Raw genomic sequence first — 15,685 nt, forward strand, 5'->3', positions numbered from 1 at the left:
AATTGATTGTCTTTTAGCTTCGCTTGGTGGCTTTCCCCAGCTTCAAGACACTCACGCTGCTCACCCCTCTTGAGCCCTCACTCTGCTCTCTTAGCAGTCTGTACCACAGGTCCTAGGGTCACTGACCTTCCTGACCTCTCCCCTCGTGGGCACTCACTCTGCTCTCCCAGCAGTGCGTCCAACAGGTCCCTGGGGTCACCGACCTTCCTGACCTCTCCCAGCCACCCCTGGCTGTTCCGTGTGCGTCCAGCACGCACCCAAATTTGTCTGTGTCCGTGTGCTCCCTGCACACACACAACTCCAACACTCCTCTGAGCACTGGGCTGGCTTCTTAATGAGGCTGCTCTCAGCCACCTGATCAGCCCAAGCTGGTCATTGGCAACACCTGGTCCCAGGACTGTAGATCTCATCCCCCCCAGAGGTCTACGAAATCTCCAGAGCTCCAGATCCCAGCTACAATTAGGAAAACCTGGACAAACCTAAAAAGCCAGGCTCTTGAATATAACATGTTTCACATTCTGGACCCTCTCAGCCCCTTTGGCTGAGAGTCCTGGGTGCCAAAGTCGCCATACTACAACGTGGCATTGGCTTAGACTGCCACAATATATATATATACACACTTACACTGCCACATATATACACACACTGAGTGGCCAGATTATTATGACCACCTGACGTTTGTAGGCAAAGTAGCTATAATTTCGCGCTGAAGTTGCTAGAGGGCCAGACCATTATAAATAGGGAAGCAGGTTGTTTACCACGACAGTAGAAGTGCTTTGTTTCTGAAGATACGGGTAAACAACGCGATGTAACAGCCTTTGAACGTGGGATGAGTGTTGGCGCTCGGAGCCATGGAGCGAGTATCAGCAAAACAGCAGAATTCGTTACATGTTCAAGAGCAGCTGTTGTTAAAGTGTTTAAAGACCGGACTGTCAGCCGAAAATCTGGGTCTGAACGTGCGAATTGTGGCCGTCAGCGACTAGTCAATGTTAGGGCAGAACGGAGAGTGGCAAGACTGGTACAAGACAACAGAAGGGCCACAGTGCAGTGTCAGATTCCTCGCATCACCTTTCAACATCTCGTGGAGTCACGAGGCGGCCCAACAAAGTAATCTCGTGGAGTCATCTCGTGGCCCAAGGAAGTACTGATGGGGTGGTCATAATAATCTGGCCACTCAGTGTATATCAAAAAGGATGAGTGTGGACCTGTGAATAGCTTACTACACATTAAAGGGTCATTCCACCCAAGGCTGAAATTCCAGCTTTTTGGTAGATACCCACTTGCTGCCCAGAGCAATGTCTTACATTTGCACACACATGATAAAATCAGAATTTTGGGCTAGAAAACAGCTTCAGGCCCACAAACATTTATATATTTTCTGAAAGCAGAGGCCCTGTAGAATAAAAACATGCTAGTTGCAATTTTTTATGTTGCACGGTATTTGCGCAAATGTTTATCAAACCAGTATTTTTAGGATAGAAATACACTAAAATGAAATTTAGTGCACAGAAACAGAATATAGTAGATACCAAACATGTCAAGCCTTAAAATTGCGTGCATCCGTGAAACCGCAAAAAACTACAATAACCAACATTTCCCATAGGCGACGCTTTAAACACTTTTACGGCTAATCAGTTTAGTGCTAACAGTGATTGATGGGCCTAGAATTATTGCTCTTACGTTGCTCGCAACGATATGTAACATGTGTGGCGCAATTTTTGTTTTTGCACGTAGGAGCACCCGACGTGTGTTTGCATTGGATGTGCGTGTTGATTATGTTACTTTAATTTTCCTTTTTTTTTTTTTACACTCAGCTTTATTGCTATCGCATAGGGGGATAACAAGCCCCCTATGTCATAGCAAACATAATATGATAGGTCCTCTTTATGGAGATATAAGGAGTCTTTCACACCCCTAATGTCACCTAGGGACCCCAAAGAATCGTCTTCTTCTGGCTCTAGAAGCCAGAAAATGTGCCCAGTGACAATGTGCATTACATCACTTCCGGGTCCAGTGATCGGAGGAGAGATGTCATTCACAATGCCATCTCCTATGCTCCTCAGCTTAATCTAGTGATGGGCAGACGGCTGGGTGGATGATTTATAACTAATCCCCTTAATATGCCCATTATGAAGGGTTCCCAGCATTAAGAATGTATCTTTTTTATGTTATGGAGAAGGTAATATGAAGAGCTGTGACACACAAAGGTAGACAGTAACAGTGTCTTGATTGTGGTGTTGCCATGATATGTGGAATGTATACACAATTATTTTCAAGGAAGCATAATTTGCATTGCTCTGACCATATGCCTGTATAACCTCTGCCAAAAAGGAAGGATCAGGGTTGAGGTAGAGCCACTTATTGGCCAGCTTTGCTTTAATGGCATTATATTAGATCAATGCCACAGTGGTGGTCACACGACCAACACCGGACCTGGAACCTGTAAAGGTCAGAGGTGAGAATTCCACAACTCGCTCTCGGTTTTCTTACTTTTTATAGATAAGCGATTTCATAAATGGAAATTTTTTTATGGCAACATAGGTCTGCTTCATAGAAGAATCTGGACATGAGAGTATAATTTCCGTTTTTCTGGGAGCTAAGCAATTTCCTGTTTGTGACTTCCTCAACTGTACTGCAGTTCTTTAATATTCAGCAATCAGATTATAGTTTGTGACAATATAAGGGCTAAAACGGACAGATTTTAAGCTGAACACAGATATAAAAGCAAAGAATAATGTAGCTCTGTGACCATTAATACAGCACTTAATGTATTTTCCACATGCTAGCAGTGTAAGGACCTGAATGTGACCTGGTATCGGCCTCTTGCAGTCCCTGTACAGCAGGGCTGAAGTGTGAGAGGAAGAAGCGGCACAAGGAGCCAATCCGTTTATGTGCAGACAAGAACAGTGACACTCGTTGTGCTAATTCTCCTTTCACTGCACAGTCACAGGCTAGGGGTGGGTCCAGGAAAAGTGGGTTATATGATGCTCGTTATATGACGTTTTAACTTACTGAGCCAGTAATTTAACACTATCTTTTCTGAAAAATTGTTACTGTTTCCCATGTAGTCATATTTAGAAATTCATTAGTTTCCACTTATAGATACATGGAAGGCATTGTCATGATTTATCTGTATTAACTAGTGAGTCTGATAGAAAAAAAAACTTGATCTTTGTGAGTAGTGATCAGTGTACCAATATGTCCGAACTAGGATTTGCAGTTAATTTTGTTATCTTCCTGCAGTCAATCCACTAACTGCTGAAGCGGTAAAGGGATTGTTGGGGCTCTTTACCAGTTACGTAAAATGCTGAGAGCCAACATTCCATTTCCAGGAACAATCCCCCTGCCCCTTATTAGTAACCAATCAGAACCTTTGGATTTATTAGAATTGTGCAGCGCTTGGTGTGCTGCATCATCAGATGCCCTTTAGGCTTATCCTATTGCCCAAACAGGGATTTTGATATACAGGTGAAACTCGAAAAATTAGAATATCGTGCAAAAAGTTCATTTATTTCACTAATGCAACTGAAAAGGTGAAACTAATATACGAGACTCATTACATGCAAAGCAAGATAGTTCAAGTCGTGATATGTCACAATTGTGATGATTATGGCTTACAGCTCATGAAAACCCAGATTCACAATCTCAGAAAATTTTGGGCAGTGTGGGCAGGTGCCAAGTCCTGCTGGAAAATGAAGTCAGCATCTCCATATAGCTCGTCTGCGGAAGAAAGCATGAAGTGCTCCAAAATCTCCTGGTAGACGGCTAAGTTGCATTAGTGAAATAAATGAACTTTTGCACGATATTCAAATTTTTCGAGTTTTACCTGTATATAAATTAAAATTTAAGAACTGATCGAAAGGAAACACGGGTTCTCCAACTATGGAAGTAAAATAGTTGTTGCATTTCTCAACCTTTCTACTCCAGAGGAATCCCTCAAATATTTTTCAGGTCTCAAGGAAACCCTTACTTAAAACTAATAATAATTATTATTATACAGGATTTATATTTATAACAGTTTGCGCAGCGCTTTACAATATAAGGAAGACATTACAATCACAATACAATTCAAGAAAAGATGGTAATTCTTGAGGGTCAATGGAGAAAATGCCCCTTACATTGGTGGTCAGTATGAAGAATAAACCTCTTACAGTGATGGTCAGAATATCACCCTTACAGTGAACTGAAAAGATTACTTGTGTCATGCTGCTGGATTTGCCAAGTCGTGTTGGCCCTGGAACTCTTCAGGGACCATTAAATGGATACTCAATAGCTCAAGGAACCCCTATCAACCTCTGGAGGATGCCTAGGAATCCAGATAACCCAGGTTCAGAATAGACATATGCATTCGGATTCGGACGAACCTGCAAATCAACGAAAATCAGTTGATTCGGCAGTTCGTCCATTTAATGCATTTAATATATGCCCGAATATACTAAAACGATATTCGGGCATACATAAAGTCGTTTGCAGAACACACCAGCGGCCATGCAGGCGCCAACATCTTGGTGTATATCAAAATCTACTCCAAACTACCGGACGAGCCGGCGCCCGATTTGGCCGCCGCTCGTTCTGCGGTTTCAGTGTGCGGTTTCGGATTCGGAGGCTCGTTGCCTCCGAATCCGAAACAACATAAAAATGTGTTTTCTTTGACAAAACGAATGAAAACGTTTTTCATTTTCATTTGTTTCGTCTGGAAACAAGTTTTTTTGTTGTGCACATGTCTAGTTCAGAATGTAGTTGGGGGTCCAATGCACTACATTAATGGTTCACATTGTTCCCCAGTCTAGGGAAGGATTTGGGATTTTGCTAATCTCTAAATGTGATCTCTCACTATCACTCCCCTATTTGTTGCACAGCTGCTCCAAGCCAGGTTAGTGTGAAAGAACATTGTATTAACAGTTAATAATTTGCGGAGTTAAGGTGCCCATACACTGCATGATTCTCATACGAAAATCCCGCGATCGTACGAGAATCGTGCCGTGTATGGAAGGCGTGCGACCGTTTCTACTCTACGGTCGCACGACTTTTGTATATCGAGCATGTTGGAAAACCAGCTCGATATACAAAACACACTATATACAAAACACGCTCGATATACAAAACACGCGCACACTACCCGTTCAGCTTCGCAGTCATCACTTGCGATGATCGCAAGTACGATCTGCCTGTCCAAGATGGGCAGATTGTACGTTTTTTTAAGTACTTTACAACCCTCGCAAGACAAAAGTCTTGCAAGGGTTGTAAAGTGTATGGCCACCTTTAGACTTTAAATGCGGCTGGCCGCTGGAACATTTTATCATCCTCTAATGATCAATTTAGCTAATAGATGGACAAACGTTGCAGCTGGGGATTATAAATATGACTGCCATTAAGTATTGCTAATAGCTTGCTCCTGGTCAGGACCCATTTCCTTTGTTGCCAGGTATGTCTGGTCACCATTCAGGTGTAGATGTATGCAAGCCTCATACTTACCAGCTCTCTGAGATGTAAAAGAGGGCCACCTTTTAGTTGTAGGCAAAGTACACACTTCTGCCATATCAGGAACATCATGAATTCATGAAATAATGCAGAAGTGATTGGCTTTTCAAAGTGAAAATTGCAATAATTTTCAGGCTGGATAGAAGGTTTTCGGCAGTAGAACACTTTTGAATTGAAAAGTTAAATTAAGTTAAATTTTATACAGAGGTCTATACATCTAACCAAAATTAGATACAACTAAAAAGAAAACAGGGACAAAGGGATTTGCTTCCAAAAAAGGAACAGTCCCTCCATATGAGAGACATTGGGTTGTTGGTAGCTATGTAGTCTGTTTTCTATTATAATTACTGATATCTAATTATATGGGTGTATTAAATTAGGAAGTAATTATGTAGTACCCATAGGGTGAGATAAAAGAACTATTTGTTCTTCACATTGCCAGATTGATGTACTTTTGCTCCCTGTGCTCTGCCCTACACCCAGCTAGATGCCAGAGAAATCTCCATAGGCTTCTGTGGGTCAGCATCTACCCCTGGCAGCCTGGCAGTGGAGCACTGGGAATGCAAATACACCAGATCTCTGGGTATAATGGTATGCACAATTAGGGTTACCACCTTTTCTTCCATCGAAACCCGAACACTCTAGCGACACACATGGAAATTTTCTTGGAAGAATGAGTTGCGGCTTTTTCATATGTAAATAGTGCCACCCCTTCATATGTAAATATCACAGTTGAGACTATTTTCAGTGGGGGGCCAGTAGCCCCTATCTTAATTTTGGTTTCTCCTGTGTGCCTGACATCTTGTGTCCGGGTTTCTGCTGCCATAAAAGCCAAACACAGCATTCAAAACCCAAACTGTCCGGGTGAATCCTGGACAGGTGGCAACCACCCAATGCACAATGTATATTGTTACAGTCACTGTGCCCTCATCCAGGGCTGTAGTCTGCCTGCTCCAGTCCTGGAGTATTTCTAGTGGCTCAGCTGTTATAAAAATAAAAGAGCTCTGACTGCAATTCTCTCCAGCGCTGCCTCCATAAGCACTAGATGTTGCAATTCTTCTTGGGTGAATGATGCTTAGTGTAATTTAACCCACTTCCTTTGAGGAAAGGGCATCATGGGCCTACCCCTTGGGCAGTGTAAGCATGGTGCGCTGCACTCACAGTACCATGATGTAGAAAATGGGGCTGATGTCAACATACAAGATGTCAACGTCTGCATCACTGAGGATCACACGGCTCTTCCAGGGATGAAACTAATAGGATAATGCATGTGATATGACCAAAGATTTCTGAAAAAGGGTAAGAATAAAAAAAAGGAAAAAAATATATGGGATGGTGGAGTTGTGTTTTAAAGTTAAACCCTTAGTGCTTTTTGTAACCCTGTGAATAAATATGAATGTGATCAACTTTGCCTTTTAATGCTGGTCCCAACAGACAAACATAATTACCCTTTCTCCATTCACCCGGCCACTCTGTTTACCTGTGGGAGAGAGGAGAGGATACAATATGTGCCAAGCACTGTCATGTGGGCTGAAGGTAAGGTACATGATCCCCATACTGGAAGTGCGGGTTATATTACTTCACTAGGGACAGACAGGGCAACAAAAGGAAAGGCCAGTAGAAGCTGTTGCAAGGTCAGGAATGAAAGATAACACAAGCTTTGGACTTGTTGATGCGTCAATTTATGGGCAGGTATATTTGACCTGCAGCTGACCTTCATTTGACCTGTTTCAAGTGGGTTGTGCATTTCCATAGACTTTTATGGGAATGCAAAACCTGTCTGATGCCAACAGAAGCCTGTCAACACAGACCCTTACTTTTTTACTAAAATGGCAAAGAAAGCATAGAATACTCACCTCTCCTGCTGGCCATCCCTCTAAAAAAGAAAAATCGCCAGCTGAAGATAGTGTAGCATTTTCTAGTTGTCCACCTCCCACTGTGGTTGCTCCGGCCAGCCCCTTCATCAGTACAGTAGGGGCTGATGCATTTAACCACTAAGCAGAGGGTGGGCCAGGAATCCAACATTCCCAGAATTGTCAAATTCTGCACGATCTTATAGTGGACTTAATCTCAAAAAAAGGAGAAAAAAGCTGCCTGAGTAGCACCCAGAAAAATCTACATATTGTCTGGAATTCCTCTTTAAAAAATAGCAAAGCACTAGTATAATATACTGTATGTATCTGCAGTGTGAGATCCAAGGCTCTGCTGCCTCTGACTGCTTGTCTCAGGGGATTTGGAGTAAGATTTGGTGATGTCAGTGCTGTAAAGCTTACTGTCCTCCTTGCTGGAGGCTCTGACTTATGGAAGCAAAGCCCTTCATCTAGCAAGATGGCCGACTCAACAGGGAGACACAGTGCAGAAACAGGCTTAGTAAATTAGTAATGGGAGAACATATCAGGTGTAGGGAGACCACAGGCAATACTGGTGACCAGATGTTTGCCTTCTGACTGTTCCTTTTTCTGGGCAAAGCTTCCAGAGTTCAGTAACAGTTCCTCTATAACCAGTTGGTCTTTCTTCATTACATCCGAGCCTAGTGAAAGAGTTGCTTTAAAGTGAACTTGTTGCTCAATAGTGTATAACTGCAAGCAAAGGATTGCCCATCTGCTCCCCTTTGTATGATATAATCAGTACCTATTCCTAGAAGTAGTCCCATTTCTCAGCTCTCTACAGTGCCTGGGAGCAGAGGAAATCATTGTGATTTGCCAATACACATCCAATCACAATGCAGCTCCAATTCCTCAATGACCTTGTTTATTATATTATTAGGGCTTGTTAGTTTAGTATCTGCCATGCTTTACTTGGTGTGCATGTTATTCCATGTAATCTTTTGGAGCAATAACACATGGAAAATATGTAGCCAGCAATATGTTGCAAACAAGCGTCATGACCTGTCTGCCTGAACAGATTGCTTCCTTTACTCTTCTGCTAAATGTAGAGAACTCCATCTTCCACCCCAGAGTCCAAACACTGGCTCCGTGGTGGAAAGTACAGCAAGTGCCTCTTCAGGACGTGTTTTTCCATGAAATGACCGCACGCTCACAATGCTTATTACGATAATAGCCTGGAGAGGCTGATAACTGGGCCAGCTGTTGCTGACGGAAGGAGCTGAAGCTCTGATATTTACTATTAGCGCTGTGCCAGTTACTTCTACCCTAGTGGGCATACATCCCATTGCTTGGCCTCATCTATATTAGGTATTTCTATGGCAGTGGCGGGATTATAGGAGCAGGCCCGAGGCTGGTGGGTATCACGTCAGCAGAGATGCCTGAAATAAATGCAGTGGCCAAGAGTACAGGAGATTTACGTAGAACAAATACTGATGCCAAATTAATAAACAACAGGGCAGGGTCATTGGAATATTTTTCAAAGATAGAAATGAACTGGACCAAAGGAAGTTCTGTTCTGGCTGAACATGGGAACAAATTAGATCCTTTCTTTCATGCTCCTTGTTCTCCCTGGGACTAAAATATGAAAAGAAAACCTAGCTGTTGTGCGCAACATGAACTAAATTCGAAGCATTGAAGTATATCTAAAGCGAAAACTTTTATTTAATAAAGTGCTGAGGGCTTTGAACCCCTCTCAGGTTTTCATTGCTGCCTGTGCCTCCAAAGGGGATATTCACCCTTTTTATTTGTCCTGGTGACCATTGTCACTGGGAGTGACAACAAGGGAAATTGGAAATTACTGTGCAATGGCAAAGTACAGTATTGGCCATTGCATTTAATAGAGACAACGGCAACTGGGGGATGAGATGTGCGTTCTGGAGTGCAGATCTCACTGGTGATATGGATACTGGGTAGTGAGCTGTGTGTGCTGGAGTGCAGATCTCAATGGTGACATGGATACTGGGGAGTGAGCTGTGCGTTCTGGAGTGCAGATCTCACTGGTGACATGGATACTGGGTAGTGAGCTGTGTGTACTGAAGTGCAGATCTCAATGGTGACATAGATACTGGGTAGTGAGCTGTGTACAGGGGCGTATCTGCCACGAGGCAAACAAGGTGTTTGCCTCGGGCGGCAGATTCCTAGGGAGCGGCAAAAATGTCGGGGTCTCAATGTACCGGCCTGCGGACCAGTTGCGGCCCGCGAGCCGGTACTTTGTGACCCGCAGCCAGCTCAGAAGTCAGGTACGCAATCACGGACCACATACCTGACTTGCGGGAGCAGCTACATGGTCTGCATCTCTGAGTGTAAACACCAGATTAGGGATAATGCTAGAAGGGGGATCACTGATCCCCCTTCTAGCATTACACTTGTGTATGTGTGCAGGTAATGAGTGACTTAATTTGCTATATGAGCAGGTCCTCCTTCTATATTGCACTTTCTGTGACTGTTGCAGAGGTTGGTACTATGTATGTGGAACACAAACACATACACACACACAAAATACACTAACATATATATTTATTTCACGTGTACACACATAAGGAAGACTTTAAGTTTCATTTAACAAAATTCTGATTTTCTAAACAATTAATTGTGTGTATTGTGAAGATTTGCATGCCAGGTGTTGTGGGCAGGATTCAGCCTTCACTTGGCGTTCTGCATGTGGGAGAAGAGATGGAGACAGACAATGGTATACACCCAGCATGCTGTGGAATATGGAGTGTTTGTGACAGCACCGTGTGCTGGTTTTTGAGGCTGTGGATCGCATCACTATAATTACTATCAACCCAGAACAACACATTATCCCAGTACACCTCCCCTGTAATCCAACAGCTGCTTGCCTGGAACTAGGCAGAAATACAAAACTTTACCATTACAGCTTTTTTTAAACCTAATTGTCAATGTTTACTGAACAGTTATAGGAGAAGCTTAGACAATAGACAGCCGTATTTGTAAGCTTAGCCATTCATCAAGGCATTTGATGTCTTGACATTTTTCAAATTATGATTAACCAAGAAGCCAAGTGCCCCATGGATGTCATTGGTCACAAGGTAGTGTAGGCTGCATTCTCAGTGATGTCACTGGTCTCTAGTGAAGGGGTAGGCTGCATTCTCAGGGATGTCACCGGTCTCTAGTGAAGGGATAGGCTGCATTCTCAGTGATGGCACTGGTCTCTAGTGAATGGATAGGCTGCATTCTCCGTGATGTCACCGGACTCTAGTGAATGGATAGGCTGCATTCTCCGTGATGTCACCGGACTCTAGTGAATGGATAGGCTGCATTCTCCGTGATGTCACCGGACTCTAGTGAATGGATAGGCTGCATTCTCCGTGATGTCACCGGACTCTAGTGAATGGATAGGCTGCATTCTCCGTGATGTCACCGGACTCTAGTGAATGGATAGGCTGCATTCTCCGTGATGTCACCGGACTCTAGTGAATGGATAGGCTGCATTCTCCGTGATGTCACCGGACTCTAGTGAATGGATAGGCTGCATTCTCCGTGATGTCACCGGACTCTAGTGAATGGATAGGCTGCATTCTCCGTGATGTCACCGGACTCTAGTGAATGGATAGGCTGCATTCTCCGTGATGTCACCGGACTCTAGTGAATGGATAGGCTGCATTCTCCGTGATGTCACCGGACTCTAGTGAATGGATAGGCTGCATTCTCCGTGATGTCACCGGACTCTAGTGAATGGATAGGCTGCATTCTCCGTGATGTCACCGGACTCTAGTGAATGGATAGGCTGCATTCTCCGTGATGTCACCGGACTCTAGTGAATGGATAGGCTGCATTCTCCGTGATGTCACCGGACTCTAGTGAATGGATAGGCTGCATTCTCCGTGATGTCACCGGACTCTAGTGAATGGATAGGCTGCATTCTCCGTGATGTCACCGGACTCTAGTGAATGGATAGGCTGCATTCTCCGTGATGTCACCGGACTCTAGTGAATGGATAGGCTGCATTCTCCGTGATGTCACCGGACTCTAGTGAATGGATAGGCTGCATTCTCAGTGATGTCACCAGTCTCTAGTGAACGGACAGGCTGCATTCTCAGTGATGGCACCGATCTCCAGTGAATGGATAGGCTGTATTGCCAGTGATGTCACCGGTCTCTAGTGAATGGATAGGCTGCATTCTCAGTGATGTCACCGGACTCTAGTGAATGGATAGGCTGCATTCTCAGTGATGTCACCGGACTCTAGGGAATGGATAGGCTGCATTCTCAGTGATGTCACCAGACTCTAGTGAATGGATAGGCTACATTCTCAGTGATGTCACCGGTCTCTAGTGAATGGATAGGCTGCATTCTCAGTGATGTCCCCGGTCTCTAGTGAAGGGGTAGGCTGCATTCTCAGTGATGTCACCGGTCTCTAGTGAACGGATAGGCTGCATTCTCAGTGATGTCACCGGTCTCTTGTGAACAGATAGGCTGCATTCTCAGTGATGTCACCAGTCTCTAGTGAACGGACAGGCTGCATTCTCAGTGATGGCACCGATCTCCAGTGAATGGATAGGCTGTATTGCCAGTGATGTCACCGGTCTCTAGTGAATGGATAGGCTGCATTCTCAGTGATGTCACCGGACTCTAGTGAATGGATAGGCTGCATTCTCAGTGATGTCACCGGTCTCTAGTGAATGGATAGGCTGCATTCTCAGTGATGTCACCGGGCTGTAGTGAATGGATAGGCTGCATTCTCAGTGATGTCACTGGTCTCTAGTGAATGGATAGGCTGCATTCTCAGTGATGTCACCGGACTCTAGTGAATGGATAGGCTGCATTCTCAGTGATGTCACTGGTCTGTACATTTGTTCTGTGCAAATATGGCAAAACTAATGTTATTAGTATATTTTCTTTCAAGATCATTATGGCCACTAGATGGAGCTGAGGATCACAGTAAACAAGTATTTATTTCCTATGATCCTCAGCTGCATCTATGGGCCACACTGCGGTATTTTCTTGATTCACCTAACTCTTATGAATGAATCACATTTGACCTGGATAGAAAATATGATAATGACATTTGTTTCTGCCCCCATTTGCACAGAACGAATGCAAATGCTGGCAGGATAATTGGCTCTGCAATTTTTTTTTTTATAAATAAGCCTTATTTGTGATTTGTTCAAATGTGAAACTACAAATTTTGCAAAGGGTGCTAACCACCAGGATATTGACAAAAGGAAGTACAGCGGATTGATGCTTAACAACAATGTCTGGGTGAAAATCTTTACACATAGGCTGCGATCCCTGTTTGCATCTCAAACCTTCTTTTTCAGATTTTTCTTGTGTAATAAGGTAGACATTTAAAGAAACCTAGTGAACCAATGCTGCATTCATTTATTCTAAATATCCTCACTTTAGGCTAATAACCAAAAGTTTTTAGTTAAATGCCTGTGGAATCCTCTTCTTCCCAACAAAAAACAAAAATATAAACCTTTGCAGGAATCAGAAGAAAAGGATTCTATTTACTATCTTGTATCTGCTACAAATATGGCAGCATTGTGTAATCAAAGCCCTTATCACCATCTAGTGGTTGTATTACAGTATTGGCAGTTCTGTGACTGCGCCACAAAGAATGCACCTACCACAGTGATACTCAACTTTTTCAAGGTCAGGAGCCCATAATCTGCTGGAAACATTTACTGGACCCTATGTCTTAATCACAGGGAAAGTATATTTTAGTACTTTAGTAATAGGTGGAGCTTAGAGTCAGCACCTGGCCTCTTATATGCCTTGGATACTGCATAATTCCTTCATATGGAGTTTTGCCTGTTCCCTCCCCTGTGTCAGGTGCAACTAATCACAATGCAATGACAGAGGTTCACTGTACTATGACAGCCCTGTACATCTGGTGGTATAACTCTTCCAGGCTTTTTAAAAAAAATCCCTGGTGGGTCACAGACAATGGCTCACAGTTAACAAAATAGTGTGTCTGTAGTGGTGGGGGCAGCAAGTTAGGGCTTAAGGCCCTTCAACATCTACTTTATAGATGCAGGCAAGCCCCTTATCACCTTACTTGCATGCAGATGCAAGCAATTATCCAAGCCTGGATCCAAGTCCACAAATTGATCTAAGTGCTACAGGAACAATGGTCCCCTTACAACCCCCTGACCAAAAATCCAGGGTTCAAGTCATTATGGGCATCAAGGGGTATAAAAACATTACAAAACATTTTCATTAATAATACCTTAGCCTGTTTTGGGGAACTAAAGCCTAAATAGTAGTTGATGGTACTTGATTTGATACCTCTAGCTGCAACATGTATGCTCTATCTGATTTATCCTGGACCTTATACAACTAAACCCTCAAAGCTGGACATCTTGTTTTAATAAGCTGGCCTGACTAAAATATACTCTAAAATGTATCAGGCCCTACAATGACATGTGATCCTGGCCACTGATCAATGTAGAAGGAAATGGTCTTCAGACCTTACTACTCCTGATGATGAGGACTTCGATGATGTTGGGACTATCCTTTCCAGCAACTAGTCTCAGCTAGAGACCGACTTATCCAATACAATATAATATACCAGTTTCACATCACACCTGCAAGGTTTGGCAGGATCTTCTCACCCTTGTCCATGGAATGTTGGTGGTGCTCCCATTCACATGCAAACTTCATACACATCTTCTGGATCGGTGGCACAGGTTCAGAAGTACAGTACATCTCCTCTATAACAGACTTCTCTATTCAACCAGATGTAAAGATCTGCTTCCTTGGTCAAGTGAACCCTCTGCCCTCACAGAGGCCTACCAGAACACCATTAGGCCTTCTGTTATTTTATGCACGAAAAGCCATTGTTCTTGGGGGGAAATCTCCTACTCCACTGATGCTTACTTTCTGGCAAAGCAAGCTACAACAGCTACATTTACCAGACTCTGGTCTCCCTAGCTGTAGTCTTCCAGCACAGCCACACCTATGACAGACTGATAATACCTCATCCAGCTACGACTGTCCTATCCCATATTGTCCAGAGTGCAAGATTCTGAAGTGGATCGCTGGAGGCCCCAACCAAACCACTGGGATCAACATCTTCACGAGACTAAGAGGTATTTCCCACACCCAGGAGGGTAGAACCCCCAACCCTCTACATAATTTTATATTGACTGAATAACCATGTTCAGGGCAATTATGATACCACGTAACACACCCGCTCTTCCTCCCCCCATCCGTCATCTTTAGACACTTGAGTCATGGGCACAGGGCATGCTGTTGTAGATTGTTCTCCCTCATTACTTTATCAATATATCATTCTGAGCTGTACAGTGGAGGATTTGAAGTGCCTAGCTTTTTTTTTAACTGCATATTGTACCTACACATGGCGAGGAGCGATTATGTTAAAAAGTATGTTTTTTCTATAGTTGTAGCTAAATCTCCTATCAGTTTTGGTTGGGGCTGGTAATTGCTGGAAGTCTAGTAGATCCGTTCGACCACACTGCTCCCTAGTGGGGTAATTTGTGTTCAGTTTTAAAAGGATGTTTTGCAGTTTTACTATTGCAGATGAATTGGCAGGCAAGCAAAATAAAATAAGTAGACACAAATGTTATTAATACATTTTATTTATTTTCATTGGCATCATGCAACATTGAAGTGTATGTGCATATGACTGGGGTAGGGGCTTTCAATGGTAAACGTTTAAAGGACTGAGGTGAATCGTGCAGCGCTTTCTACAAAAATGTAGTCAAAGCACTCTGTGTAGTATACAAGTGTCATTTTTTTAATACAATACTTGTTTTTAGCTTTTTTTTATAATTTTTTCTATGTCAGCACAGCTTATCCCTTCCAGCCACTTTGAGTCCCATCCTGTCTACATGCGCTTGTTCCAAGGTAAGTTGCACATCACTGCTGGATTGGCTTCCTGATGGGGATAACTATGGCCAATGTTTGCCAATGTGTGTTAAGGTGGCAGCTTGACGAGAGGGCGCATGTGACAGGGTGACAATGCAGGAGGACAATTTGGAGACACCGCCAGGGTGTTGTCACCCTATAATAGGAGGTGTCTGAGCTGTCGAATTTACACCAACATGGAAAACTCATGTGAGATTTTAGTGAGTTGGTTTAGATTTACTTTAATAAAGTTTGAAGATGAAACAATCATCTCCTGGACTTCCAATGCTTCCACAGTTCACTCCGCAGAAGACATGCTGTACAAGCAAAAGTTGATGTTATGCGTCCACATTCTTTCTACATGGGGATTGTAATGACATAACGAGAGTCCAGCTTCTCCATACAATAGATCACTGTTATAGTGATCTATTGCTGATGGATTGCAGCCAGCAATAAATCACTATTAGACATTTTCTGCTCCTGCAC

This window comes from Nanorana parkeri, unplaced genomic scaffold (assembly GCF_000935625.1).
Source record: "Nanorana parkeri isolate BGI_ZX_2015 unplaced genomic scaffold, ASM93562v1 scaffold477, whole genome shotgun sequence".
In the NCBI taxonomy this organism is placed as follows: Eukaryota; Metazoa; Chordata; class Amphibia; order Anura; family Dicroglossidae; genus Nanorana; species Nanorana parkeri.